The following is a 14,481-nucleotide window of genomic DNA, read 5'->3' as shown; positions in this document are numbered from 1 at the left end:
AGCGTCAGAGTAACATTGATTATAATAGATGCTAACTTGCTGAAACATGGGTGAGAATATTGTACAATAAAGTACAGAAGTAGAAGCAGTTTTTAATAGGTTTGACTTAAGGTGGCTTTTTTTGGTTAGCAAAATTATCGAGGAGTTATTGGCAATGAAGCTAAAGATTCATATCATTGGATTTCAAGCATACTGTAATATGGAGTGTTACCAAATAATTCACGCAAACATTTGAGCTACTTATATTATGAATTGTGAAGTATTAATAGACGCCACTGAACTGCAGTTAAATTTGTAAACCTTCATTAGGATCCACGGCTGACGGGTTGCTAACTAGCCATTAGCCACCGATGAGGCCATTTTATGCCAATCTTAATTCAAACTTGACACACTCCAAGCAAAGATATGTTAATTCTTAGTGTGAGTGTGTTTATCCATTCTGTACTGGTATAAACTCTCTTTTTCTTTTTGTTCAGTTGTTCGAGTTTCAAACAACAAAGAGAAATCACTAAAATCCTCCTGTCGAGCTTTTCAGCAAGGTATCTCACCATCTCCTTCCTGGTTTTTTCTTCTTTTATTTGGTTATTGTAGCATTTTCTTATTGTTCGTTCCCAGCTTACTTATCAATTGTATTCTTAAAATTAAGAATTTGATGGCGATGAGTATAATTGATACAGGAGTATAAGGTGAAGGATTTACTACTATGAGGCGCTGTCAGGTTGGCTTCTAAACATTCGTAAATGATTCTCCGAACATTTTTAGGTAGATGTAATTGGGCTTTAACTGAAATGTTCCTTATAAAGTTAGCCTTCGTTCTATGTTCTGTGGTTTCAGTAATAAAATGAGGAATTTAATTTAACCTTTGTAGAACAGAATCTATTGTCAAGATGCTACAATTCTCGTGTAACTGTAGATGAAGTTTCTGCTGATCTGTTTTTAATACTTCGATTATTATTTGTTGCTTTAAAAGTCTGGTTATTACCTCTCTATAGGTCCTCTTAGCTCCTCTTCTAATGTCTTTAATTATCATAAAGTTTGAAAATTGTTTGGTGGTGTTTTCTGATTTTCCTTAAGTAGTTGAGTCAGCCCAAATTTTGACCAAATCAAAATTAAATTACAGTTTGATTGAATCGCCGATTTAATTTAAAATCTCCAAAATTAGGATTTATGATGGAAGTCGCGTTGACATATTTATAGCACACATGGGATGTTTGTAATCTCTGAAAATACATTGTTGTACTCTATCTTAGTAGTAGTTTATTTTTTTTAAGACAGTAATAGTTAGTTTTTGGTTTGCATCGATTGATTTTGCATTAGGAGGTCGTCTGATGTTATTTTTGTCTTTTAATTAAATAAATGCATTTGTACTTTTCTTTTTCCTGCACATAGTTCTTTCTGATATATTGTATTTGTTGTGCAGTATGGAACCACTTGCGCTACCTTGGTCGGGGATGATAACTTATCTTCTATAGTATTTTCTGACCCCACTTCTTTCAGCTTCTGTTGTGTAACACCCTACTCAAACTCAATCTCCATAGATGGGGCGGGGAAGGTATGGCAATATACTCTCTTCTCAGTATATGCACATCATTGTTTAAAATACTTTGCCTAGAAGTCTCTTGTAATTGAGCCATTTTCTTCAAGTACAATGCTTATGGCGAGAGTTAACTTTCAGGCCAGGAAGAACCATTGAACGATTGAGTTTGAATATGGGAAAAGGAATTGAAAGAGGTAGAGGCAGAAGATGAGATACTGAAAAATAGGACATTTTGCAGATGGAGTGGTACACTTATAAAGCGTGGGGGTTGACACATTATGTTCGTTTACACAAAGCAAGCACTGATACTACATTGGAAGAGATGTGGACTTTAGCTTCTAACAATCCCCGGTCCATTGAAGAGGTGTGTGTGAACAAGGGTTTTATATTCTTGATCTTCATAATACATCACGTCCACACATTCATTTTTCAACAATGTCAATCAACGATATAAATTTGGCTAGTAGATGTTTTAGAGAACATTTAGTATATAGATTAGTTTAGTAAATAAGACGTTTGTGAGATTTTGTATACATTGGATTGTATTTGTAACGTTGTTGGGTTGAATGAAATATAATGTTGCTTTACATGTGATGTATTGGTGGTTTATTGGATTTCTTGTTGCAGGTTTTGAAGTTTTTGTATTCAAATTGGCAGTTTTACGGGGAGGTGTTGCCGAAAATTCGGTAGCGAATTTTTGTATATAAAAAGAAAACATTAATTGCATCAATTTCATCGTGATAACAAATAACGCAAATGGTAATAAATTGGTGCTAAAGCAAAATATCAATTGCATCAGTTTCTGATAGAACTGACGCAAAAAAATAAAGCAAATGCATCAGTTATTTGAAGAACTGGCGCAAATAACAACTATTTGCGTCAGTTATAACAATCTAATGCGTCTATTATATTGATACAACTGACGCAAATGGTAACTTTGTGCGTCGGTTTTTAAAACACAACTGACACAAATGGCAACTTTTTGCGTCAGTTCCACAACTAACGCATAACAAATACGACCCCTCGATATACGTCAGTCGAAAACCGACGCAAAATGTCCTCTACAACTGACACAGTAGGGGTTTTTTCCATTAGTGACACATCCCATCTATCCCATGTATCTCGACTCATACTTGCTCAACAACTGCTCACCATCCCCAAATGGATCACCACAGTTTTTAAAACAATTAAACGGGGTCAGTACTAATCACACAATTTATATAACTCAACAAAACAACACACAACACAGCTCAATCGTCACAAATATACTCCGAACTCCATCACCAACTCCACAATACTGACTACACACTAAAGTGTGTAGCCCTGCCAGAGTACCCATCGCAACAGTTACTCCTCGCCGCCGATGGGGACCGCACTGCCGTTCCCACCTAAGCCCCACTCATCTCCGTCGAGCGATAAACACAAATCCATTAATGTGCACATCCCTTCTGTGGCGGGTTCCACAGAACGCGAATCATGGGCGTGAAGCCACTCCCGCAAGTGACTCCACTCAGCCAGGGACGCACCCCGAAGAACACCGACAGATACAATCAATCACAACTACTAATCAGCAATCAAACCCAACAACTGTCACAATACTCGTACGATAAAACTCAATAATCACAAAGCACAACCAACACATCATGTGACTAATACTAAGTAGGGAAACCCTACCTGGAATGTAATACAATCAGACGGTCTCAACAACTGTTATCAAAAGGCCTCCTCTACGAATCCTCCTCCTAACATATGATCACATAATTACTAACAATCACAAAACTAACAAAAACCCCCAATCCCCCAAATTAGGGTTTAAACAAACTTAATAAAATACTATAAAATCAGTACGTAGATCTTACCCTCGACGCAAGGATCACAAGAATGTAAAGGATGATGAATTCCGACCTCTCAAGCTCCGGGATTTGTCAATAATGCGAAAGATGCGAAGAACGTAGTTTGAAATCTCTTTTGAAGTGATTAAGATTAATAAAAGTGTTTAATGATGATGATGGAAAGTTATATATACCTATTTGCATTATTAATAAAACCCGACAAAACATTACCCGTAAACCGAGCCACTCGATCGAGCAACTAACGTACTCGATCGAGTGCCCCCTACTCAATCGAGTACCAACTCGATCGAGTACCCTACAAACAGAACACTGTTTTAAAAACCAAAACACCCGTACTTGACAGAGTAAGGCCCACTCAATAGAGTACCCAGAGGCTCATAAAACCGTAGTATTACACTAGGCCTGGCCGGAAAGAAAACCATGTCAGGCATAAGGGTAACACCATCAAAGATGGACAGGTGACAGGGAAAGCACGATCAGGCCATATAAGTAAAGCCCTTATAAACAAGGAAGACTTATTCAAAAGAAGAAAATAGAAGAAAGGGTCAAGAGTAACGGCTGAAATGCTGAAGAAGTCAATCAACTACTTCCAGGTAAATAGGGCACGAGTCCTATTTACCAGGAAACCCTAAACAAGCTTGGAAAAACCGCTCCTGAGGCTATTATAAATAGAAGAGAAGACAATAATAGAAGACACACACTTGCATACTCGTACTATCACTCTCATTCTTGTATTCAAAATATAATTAAGCAATATCCTTAACCTGTCACGCCTGATATATAAATACTCTGTAACGCTACTCAAAATAATAGTAACAATCTCTCCTGGCTTGGTGCCCGTGGTTTTTTCCCTTATTACCAGGGTTTTTCCACGTATAAAATCTTTGTGTCCTTACTTTTTACTTATTTATTTACTTGGCAATATCAGTCAGGCAAACTACTTGAGTTAGATAACCCCTTCTTAATTCCCCTGGCAAGACGTTTATGTTCAGTGAAATCCCTGCTAAAATAGAATGGTTGAGAGTTTTCTATTCTAATCTACTCCTAATCTATTCTTAGAGGATTTTCTATTATCGAAACCTCCTCTTTAATTATTACAAATGGAGTATATATAGTAGTACATGATTAGGTTAAGCAAGGGTGAATTAGTAAATAACAATGCTAAGTTCTAAATAGGGGGTTGCAAGTCCCGAGGGAGATGCGCATTTTGGACTGCTACTCCTAACACGATCCGCTCGTATCAGCTTGAAGCACGGTTGAAACTGCCAAGGGATCCGCTCGTCTTGCTAGGGGGACGCTCAAATCAAAGGTCCCGGGTCCGCTTGTCTCGTGCTCGGGCCGCTCGGATCTGGACAGGGTAATCCGCCCGTCTTGTGCTTAAGACGCACGGATCGTGGTACAATTTTCCACCTCTTGCTTTAGAAGCCTATGATCGACGTATACTCTTTATTCTTGCTTCATTGATCATTGTTCTTGCCTCCTCTTCATACTAATCCATCCAAGATTATCAACAAGCTTCCAAATATGTGCGGGGGACGGGAATTCTGCCTCATTATCTCCTTTCCTATAAGACATACAAAATGCACTAGGAAAGCAAAATAGGAAGGAATTGATGGATAAAATGGCCATCAAATGCTATATTAGTATGCAAAATAGGTTGAATTAAGGGACTAAATGTGTGCAATTAAGAGTCACATCAAACATCCCTAAACCGAACCTTTACTCGTCTCGAGTAAAGAGATGACTAGAACTAGACCTTTATTTAAACTATTCTAATAATATAACCGATGTGAGACAATTAGCGGGTCCCATTCCGCCCCTTCAACTCACAACAAGACATCTATGAGGTAAGATGCCTTCTTGCAAGGCAAGGTGGGGCTTGCCAAAATGGCGATACATCCAAGCATTAAGCACACAAAACAAGTAATGGATGCATCTACAAAAGAATAGGCACTTTCCTCATCTAAGTGGTGGAAATCATCTACAAGGGAAGCAATTTAAAGGTACACGCTCCATCATAGATATCATTTCTCTAAGCTACTAAGTCTAAGAGGATATCAACAAATCACCTCCAAGTTGTGTCAAACTAGGGTACTTTTATGCTCAATTGCTAAATGCTTTTGTTAAGAGTAGACTCCATATGGTGTTAAAAACATTGTAGGATCGTAGAATTCCCCCTCTTTCCTAGACAAGAAGAAGGGTCGTCCCCTCTCCACCATGCAACAAATAAGATCAATGGATAAAAGGGATCAAGATGTTTTTGAGTTTTACATTGGTAGTTTGCTTTTTGATTTGTTTTTCGCCCCTAATTTCTTGTGGTATTTGACTTTTGGGAACATTTCTTGCCATTTATTTTATGTTTGGCATTTTGATACTTGAAATTTTTTTTTCAATTTTGCATTTTTGAACATTTGTCAAAGTCACCCCAATGTGTAACGAGGGTGCTTTTATTGAAGCATAGGAGTTTATTTTTGTACTCCTCTTTTTCTTGATGCAATTTGTGCAAACTTTTTGACTTTCATTTTGGTACTTGAACTCAATTTGGAGATTTTTGTGCCCATTCCCTTTTTGTTAACAAAATATGATGATAGAAGTGTAAGAATGGTTTCATGGTTTCAAAGGTCACCTTGGAATAAACGGTAGCCAAGGAGTTATCACACCACAAGGTACTCTTGACTAGGCCTTAGTCCATGGGTCAAAAGATACTAGTATGACACATCCTAGGGTGTCTTGAGGGTATTCTAGCAAACAAAGTCTCAAGGAGAAAAATTATCTACAGGAGCCTTATATACACTTGTCAAGCTTCCCAAATAGGCATTTTCACAAAATTTTCTAACCATGCAACTACATGACATGATGCAACTAACATATATACAACTCTAATGCATATGATTCTATCAACTATTATGCTATATGAACTAAATGCAACTCCTAACAACACATAGGTACACAAACCGCAACAACAAAATACACCACATCCTCCTTGACATGTATGCCCATCCTCCTCATATGAATAATGAAAATAAATGGAAGGGAAATAGAGATTAGAGCGATCATACCAAGCGATCTTCACATTCCCTTGACAATGCCTCAAATGTAGTGTTGTATCTATATGAGAAGAGAACAAAAACACAAGTATATACAATTCTACACTACTAAATTAAAGAACATGTTTTTGGTTTTTGAAATTTTCAAATTTTTATAGATTTTGTTTTAATGAAATTAAAGAACATATTTTTGGGATTTTTCAAAATTTTTAAATTTTTATGTATTTTGGAATATAAATTCTCATCCCCCACTTTATTTTGGACATTGTCCTCAATGTACATATAAGAGTAGGAATGAAAAAGAAATTACATGTTTTTTGGATTTTTGAATTTATGGAAATAAATGCAATGATATGAATGAATGCATGCTCTAACTAAATGCAATTCTATATGACATATATAACAAATGAATGCAATCTAAACTATGCTATATGATGCATGTTTAAGTAACCTATGATCAAACCTCCCCAAACCGATTTAAGCACTATTTCTAGTGTAGAAAGAAATAGATTTGGTCATTAGTGGCTATGCATGAATGCAACTATACTATATAAGCTAACTAATGTGGATGCAATATAATACAAATTCAAGTGGGGTGTAAGCTAAATGCAAGATAATTTAAAATGCAATGCAACTATACATGAGAGAAAGGAAAAGAGAGAGTATCATACAAATGGAGGTGGTGTGGTAGACACCTCTTGCCCTTTCACTCGTCATCATCATCATCATTGCGGTATCCACGCCTACTAGAACCTCCTTGGTCATATCCTCATCCTTGGCCAAAGAATCCTCCACCTTGGCCGCCAAAGTTCTCGTCTTGGTTCCCTTGATTAGGGAATAAAAGGTGCGGTTGAGCCCAAGATGGGTGAGGGCCTCTAGGGTCGATGTACCCTTGTTGAGCCATGTTGTAGTAAGAGGGATATTGAGCCAAGTAGTTGTCAATCCTCCCATCGTAAACTCCAAGATCGACACATTGCATGAGCTTCATTAAATCGTTCATGTTTGGAGCTCTTGGATCTTGGGGAGCGAATGGCACATGTTGTGTTGGGTAGGGCGGAATGGGTACATAGGATGGTGGTGCATTACCCCGTTCCGGCAACTCACGAGGTTGATGAGGTTGACGAGGTGATTCTTCTCTTTGTGGTGGGTTGGGGTGAATCTCAATGGGGAGGAGGTAGTTCGGTGTAGGTGAGTACCGACTCAACCGTGGCTCGGTAGGTGGTACGTTCCACCCCATGGGACAATTGAAGAGCATCCCTTTGTGAACCACTCCATACTTCCGGCTTAATTATAAGTGCACCACTGGTGGTGGTTGAAGATATCATCTTTGTCAATCAAGGTGCTCCCTTGGAGTTTTTCATAGGCCCCATGAAGGTTAAACCCGGGCAAAGTTCATTAGCCATTATTATGATTATGCCTCCCATCACAAAGGTCTTAATGTTAGAATTCCCTTGAGCATAATCAAAGAGCCTTGTAAGCATCTTAAGGGGCATGTTGAAATTGTAAGCCCTCATTCCATGTACATTCAAGTAAGACTCTAAGAAGGTCAAGTCAAGAAGGGTGCACCTATCTTGTTCTAGCCTCCCATTGACGGTTCCAGCTATAAAGCACTCGGTGATCCGAATCACCGAATGTTGGATGACAAAGGTGTAGCATTGTTTGAAGGAATGAAGTTCCCTCCCGGAGATGGCTCTCAAAATGTGGTTAACGGTGAAGTCGGAGGGCTTATCGTTGTTTTCCCTCGGCTCTTCAAGACCAAAAATGTTTGCAAATTGGTCAAGGGTTAACCTATGGTCTTGATTACAAAGTAGGAACTCCAAACAAACATTTCTCCATGTATTAGTAACAATGCGGAGACTACACAAAAACTCGAGGGTAAGACTCAAATAGGTATCCTCATGAGCATAGAATAACTTCCCAAGACCCAAAACATCGAAGAACATTTCGGTTTGATACCTTATGACTAAAACTTCTAAAACTTCGATATCAATAAATTGAGTGGGCTCGTAATGCTTACCTAGCAAATGTTCAAATTTTTGGCGGTGTTCATCGCTAGTGAAGATTACCTCGGGAAAGTGTTCGAGTTGTGTGTGGACAGCGGGCCGCCCACGGGGGCGCTTGGTGAGTAGCGAAGACAAGCGTTTGCATTTTGTATGGAGTCGCCACCAATTTTTATGGGAAATTGGAACCGTTCGAGTACCTCGTGTCATGTCAAGACACAAAGTAGAGACATGAACACTAAGCGATCGTTACCCTTAGAATTCTATGTCTAGAATGACTCTCGTGGATGCCAATGAACACGGGTGTTCACAGATATCTGGAGTAAGGGGTGAGGGTACGTATTAGGAAACTCTTTTGATCGAACACCTAATCCCGCCCGCCTCGATAGCGGCCTCTACTAATGATTAGGGAAGTTATTTATACTCGATATATCGTCGGCTATATGCATGCAATGCAACATCCAATATATTAATCCTAGCATGTGAGAATTAATACTAAGTCGGTTGACAATTAATTTAGCAAACAATTGGGTCGAAATAGGATTTAATATTGATTTACATGTGAAAACATACAAACGATAAAAAAAACACAATAATTATAAATTACAATAATGAAAATTACATTAATTACATTGGATTAGGCGATTTATGTCGAAAATACCTTTAAAACGTATAATTTGATAAAAAGGAATAAAAGAATAAAAGGATAAAATTAAATAAACCAAACGAACAGGAATTAGCGTGATAATACGAATAATAGTCAGTTAATTACGAAAGCTAATTAATTAGGTCAAGGCAGAAACGGAGTTCAGGGACAGAACTCAGCCAGGAACAGGCGCAGCAGAGCTGCGTCCTTTGGAATAGGCGCAGCAGACGCTGCGTCTATTCCCTGGCTCAGTTCTGGCTGTGAAGCCGTAATTGCAAGCCGTTAATGTCGATTGGTGATTTTAATGATGGATTCAATTATTTACTCGGATGGAAGTGATTTAATGTAGTATTTAAATATGAAGGTGTCATAAAAGCAGTAAAACATGGATGAGACGGATGCAAACAGATTAATTACGTGATGGAATAATGACAAAAGTGAAAAATATTAATGAGTCCTCTGTTGAAATAAATCAATTAGGCTAAATACGACGGATATACAACGAATATACAAACAAACAGATGAAAATTATATCAATGGCGAATTCCAGAAACTCAATATTGACGAATTGAACCTCTAAAACCCGGGTTTGAATTTAATGACGAAAAACCCGCAAATATTGATTACTTGGGATTTAAGTCGAATTTATGATGAATTATATGAATTAAACATATTAATGAATGATGAATTATATATGCATGTGAATTATATGCTATGATGACGAGTTAACAAACAAACATATGAAAACAAATAAGAAAGACGGAATACAGAGGACGAAGAAGAAGAAAAGAAGCAGGAACTGCGGCAGCCTCACGAAGAGGCGCAGCAGGAACTGCGCTCCTTCGAAGAGGCGCAGCAGTTGCTGCGTCTTTTCTCGACGTCTGTCTACTGGAAATCCGCAAAAACAGAGTTTTAAAGCACGGTTTTAGAAATCAGTTTTAATGGTGTTTTCGACATAAATCTTACAATGGTGATACGATAAATAAAATACAGTAAATAAATAAGCAATTAACACCCTCAGACTTACATGTTGACGAAACGAGATGAACTAAGATATCGACTAGTGAATGCTCGACGCGAATGCAAAGAGAGTGCCCTCGTAAGAGGAAAACGATTGAAACAAATTGATTAATTAGATTGATTATTGGTGTAGTTGGTCAAATTGGTCGGTCATGCAACGGAGAGGCTGGTACCCGGAAGGATCCGAGCTTACGTGGTCGAAAGTTCAAGCACGTAGGCGCCAATTAGTAAGAACAAAGTCTAGAATGCAAAGGGAGAAGAGAAGGGCGGACACTCGCGTGAGAAATATGAGGAGCGAAGGCTCCTATTTATACTAATCACGTGAAGGAATAGGGTTTCGGAGACTCTTTGGAAGTGAATCTCGGAAAGATATGAAAAAGATACGTGGAACATGCAGAGAAGGGCCTGGGAAGAGGCGCAGCAGCCACTGCGTCTCTTGGAAGAGGCGCAGCACCTGCTGCGTCTATTCCCAGGAGGTTTCCTCCTGCTGAAGAAAGATTTCCGCGTTTGAGTTATGGTAGGACGGAAATAATTCGATTATCTTATGAATATTACGGGATATTATTTGCCAAAAGATAAAATTTGTAAAATATGGAATAGAAATATCCGAAACATTCCAGAACATTCCGACTCGGGATTTAACAGTTATCAGAAAATGGTTTTTGACCCGGACTCCGAATGTACTCTAATTACTGCCAAAACGACCGTATCGGAACGTAGATGACAACTATGAGGTCGACATTAATATTTGAGCAATCACTTGACGATAATCTTACGAACTGTCACAAATCATTCCGCGAATCAAACATGCGGCCCAATCATCACCGGGTGGTTTGCGGGAGGTGCAGAAATGAGGTGTCTACAGAGCCCCCACTTTGACTGAGGCTTGGACAAGGCGAAAGTCAAAGTATAGCCATCAGGTCAATCGAAGATTACAACCTGACGACTATGGCGACGCGAGGCGGCTCAAAGGGGTCTGAACCAAGGACCTGTCGTCGGGAACATTTTAGAGTCTGTCGACTATCGGGGAGGGTCGTTTAAAGTCCATTAGACTACGTAAGGAAGCTCGCCAGCTATAAGAAGAGACCATACCTGAGACTTCTTCTCGAGAACGACACCCTGGTCGATCTCCGCGGGGAAACAAGAAATATTGAAAGGGAGCAGGACGTCGGTAGAAACTGCTGGGGAATCCGCTTGCGTTAGTCTCAAGCGAACTCTGGCAAAACTTGAGGTTGAATCTGCTTCCGTCGGTCTCAAACAAACTCTTGTTGGGGAATATTTTGACGACTAGGAACATCTAGATCGCCATGGAGAAGTCTTGAGTGAGCAATACTACAAAATATCTTCTGCTTTTGGATATAAGGATTTGAGCAATCGCAAAATTTCGCGCGCTAGATAAAAGGATTTGAGCAATACTGCAAAATACTGCTGCGCTAGATAAAACGCGGGCCGGAACGAAAGAGAATCGTCGAAACGGACCAAAAGAATATAACAGCGTCAAGGAAGAGGCGCACCAAAGATGGGCCCACAAATAACGAACTTATAACGAATTTTTGAAAATCCGTATGGATGGAACACAAGGAAGAGGCGCAGCAAGAGCTGCGTCTCTTGGAAGAGGCGCAGCGCCTGCTGCGTCTTTTCCCCAATTTGGCTTTTCTGCGTAAAAACGCGAAATCAGACGGATTGTATTTCATTATTTCGAAACACAATTCTTGCGATTTCTCTCTCAAATCTTCACCATTTCCGTCGAGGTTTGATCCAAAAGCTTGCCTTAAACATGACTAATCGAGGTATGTGTTCCAATCTTGCATTAATCATCTATATTTGTTGAATTTTGAGCCGCGAAATTTAGGGTTTTCGACCCTTTTGATCGAAAATTTGGGGCTTTTCCCCCAAATGGATTTGCCTTGCCAAATTGATGCTAGAAATGGATAGTAGGTGATGTTAGAAACATAACCATGTATTTGTTTCGAATTTTCATCGAGTTTTGAGCCTTTGAATGAATTTTGAGACGGTTTTACAGCTAAACCGTAAATTGCTTCGAAAATAGCCTTAGGATTGCCCATTGGCGATGAAACTTGATATTTGGGATCCTTGGATGATGGGTAAACTTTCTACCATCTCGGATTTTTGGTTTGTGACAACTTTTTCAGGACACCTTTCTAGGGCATAATCGCCGTTATGGCGGAATGCTGCCGAATTTTTGACTCGAACCTGGAACTAGGCTTCGACTTGGACTTGACTTGACCCAATTTATCACATGAGTTATTGGGTTGGCGGGAATATGGCCAAAGATGGCATGGAAAGGGCGTTTTCAGGGCTTTGAAGGCTTGAAAACTCCTTAACAAAGGCTTGTCGTCATGTGACGCGGCCTGAATTTACTTTAACGTTGCAGGTGATGATGCTTCCACTTCTGGGAGGACTCCCATGGAGATAGACGCTACTACTGTTGAGGAGGCTTTAGAGCAGGCCTTCACCGCTGCGATGATGGCTGCTGAGGTTCACGAGGAGGAGGCTGTCGAAGAGGAGGAGATCCCGAGACGAGCCAACGTTGGGCGAGGAGGTCGTCAGCTGAGGGGAGCTCCTGCGTGGGCCGAGACCTGGGAGAGTAGGCACCTCGTGTGGGCTGCAGAGGGTCACCTGTCCTACAGGACGGTGAAGAGTCTAGTAAATAGGAATTCACTACTCACTACCTGTCCTCTTTCATTCTTTTAGTTCAAATTTCTTTCAAATTTCAGCCAAAACTAAATATAGCTTTGTTTCAAACCATTATAGGAGGCCGGGAACATCAGGTCGTTCTCGGGTTACACGACAGCGATAGAGCATTACGAGCGGCTGTCGGCGGAGGAGAGGGCCATGATCGAGCGTGGAGCGTTCGGTCCTCTGGTTCAGGTCTGGAGGGATATCGTGAAGAGGAAGTTGCGGGCTAACCTTAGCCTGGTCCGCGCTTTCTTGGATCGATCTGGGATACGACTCCCACGTTTCACCTACCTTTTGGTGAGGTGGGAGTCACTTTGGAGGATTACGGCATGATTTCTGGTCTGCTGTGTAGGACCGAGGAGGTGGTGTGGCCGGAGACTGCTATGAGGGCGGACTCGGCCGAGGCGAGGAGATTGATCGGCTGGAACTTGTCGCCGAAGGCTGTTGCAGTGCCGGGTTTGGTACCCAGTACTTACGTTCGAGACTACTTTGCGGGGAAGACCCCGGCGCTGGTGACGATCGATGGGAGGGAGACAGCTCCTCCTCCTTGTACAGCTGAGCAGAGGGCTCGTCTGTGGCTTTGGTGGTTTCTGTCTTCGATTTATCTCGGAGACAAGGGCGAGAGGCTGTCGACGAAGCTTCTTCCCTTCCTTTCTGACCTGAGTTCCCTAGGGCGCTGGGACTGGGTTACTGCTGGTTTTGCGGTCCTCATCCGCTTCATGAGGGCCATGGTTCGTCCAGAGCTGATGGAGAAGGGGACTTCTCCAGGTGCTGTCGGACCTGGACTACTGTTGGAGGTATGAACCTTCCTTTTAATAGCAAATTCCTTTCTTTATCGAATTACGAAGGATCGTTCTTGATTATTCTGTTTTACAGGCGTGGGTGTACTCCTACTTCCCGAGTCTCGCGCCGAAGAGGACGGAGCCGCTGGAGAAGGCCTATCCCGTGGTGAGGGATTGGGTGATGTGCCCGACGAAGAGCAAGCGTTCTTCGCACAATGTCTATCGGCGGGACGTGAACGCCCTTCAGCTGAGCAGCGTGAGTATCCCTACTCGTATTCGTTTATATTTCTTATCCTTTGCCTTTACTTGATCATAGGAATGATCTTTGCTTTATCTTGTCGCAGTGGGTGCCCAGACCTTGGGCGGAGTACGCTGGAGCGCCTCCTTTTGTTGTTGAGGTCCTCCGACCTAGAAGCCCGAGTCGGCTGCTGTTGTGGACGTCGATGGGTCCTGTGTGGTATCTGGGCGAGCGTTTGGCTCGTCAGTGCTCTCGGGACGCGTTGACGGTTCCCGTTGATCCTCCGAGGACGATGTTCAGGGAGCCTACTGAGGCTGAGAGGGAGGCGGACCTGGCTGGTGACAGTGGCGACGACCTTCTCCTCCCTGGCGAGGACTACTCGGTGTTCCTTTACGGGAGGTTGGCGTACTGGCCAGTAGTGGTGAGTATCTTTTACTTTTCCTTGATTTGATTTTGAGAATTACGACGAAAGATCATCGATTAATGAGAGCTATTTGTCCTTGCAGGAGGTCGAGGCGGCGGGCATCGAGCCCCCAGTGTACCCCGAGACTCTTGAGTACACCGACGCGACCGGGAGGACGACGATCTCCGAGCTGCGTGACTTTGACGTAGCTGTGACGGATGCTGGCCTAGACGATTGGCAACATCTGATTCGGAG

The 14,481-nt window shown here is 41.3% G+C and overlaps 1 long non-coding RNA gene across 1 annotated transcript; it reads left to right on the top strand.

Annotated features, from left to right (window-relative positions):
* The first annotated feature begins 437 nt into the window (after positions 1-437).
* Positions 438-1,540, top strand: LOC141598181 (uncharacterized). The gene is made up of 3 exons (XR_012523302.1): positions 438-539; positions 678-718; positions 1,421-1,540. It is a non-coding gene; the product is annotated as an uncharacterized LOC141598181 (long non-coding RNA).
* The last annotated feature ends 12,941 nt before the right edge of the window (positions 1,541-14,481 follow it).

This window comes from Silene latifolia, chromosome 9 (genome assembly GCF_048544455.1).
Source record: "Silene latifolia isolate original U9 population chromosome 9, ASM4854445v1, whole genome shotgun sequence".
In the NCBI taxonomy this organism is placed as follows: domain Eukaryota; kingdom Viridiplantae; phylum Streptophyta; class Magnoliopsida; order Caryophyllales; family Caryophyllaceae; genus Silene; species Silene latifolia.
The sequence above is the reverse complement of the archived record's forward strand: the minus strand, read 5'-3'. Positions and strand labels throughout refer to the sequence as shown.